Raw genomic sequence first — 532 nt, forward strand, 5'->3', positions numbered from 1 at the left:
TTGTCTCTTCCAGAGGTTCTCCGACTGCTGTATCCACCTCCACCACTGCGGCTTCCGTAGCTGTAGCCGTCGCGATCGCGACGTGGACCCCGGGCATGCTCCACGATCACGCGCGTTCAGTTCGTAAACGGCATCGTCGGCGTCGCGGGAGTCCTCGAACTCCACCAAGCCGTACCCATTTTTGAGGTCTACTTTGAGGAGGCGGCCGTAACCGCTGAGAAAGCGCTGAATGTCCTTTTCCCGAACATTGTAGCTCAGGCGTCCTATATAGACGCGCAGCATGTCCGTGGCGAACAGGGTCCCGAAGGCTGGTTCTCCAGCGGTGGGCCGCAACACGGGAGCCGCGGTGCGGGTGCGGGGACGGCAAAAACCCGAACTCGTGCCTCACACTGCAGCGGCGGCCGAGTCCAGCCACACAAATGCAGTGTTTTTTTTCAGATTGGGTTTCCTGCTTATGTTTCTGTAGTTGCTTCTTTACTTCATCTACTACGAGTTCTGAGAGTCCTTTTTTTATTTCAGAAAAGAATTGCGC

At 56.2% G+C, this 532-nt stretch overlaps 1 pseudogene; it reads right to left on the bottom strand.

The window, feature by feature from the left end:
- The window catches only part of LOC101592734, a 59,065-nt pseudogene extending 58,726 nt beyond the window's left edge, over nucleotides 1-339 (bottom strand).
- Nucleotides 340-532: the final 193 nt, after the last annotated feature.

This window comes from Octodon degus, unplaced genomic scaffold (genome assembly GCF_000260255.1).
Source record: "Octodon degus isolate 3935 unplaced genomic scaffold, OctDeg1.0 scaffold00009, whole genome shotgun sequence".
Lineage (NCBI taxonomy): Eukaryota > Metazoa > Chordata > Mammalia > Rodentia > Octodontidae > Octodon > Octodon degus.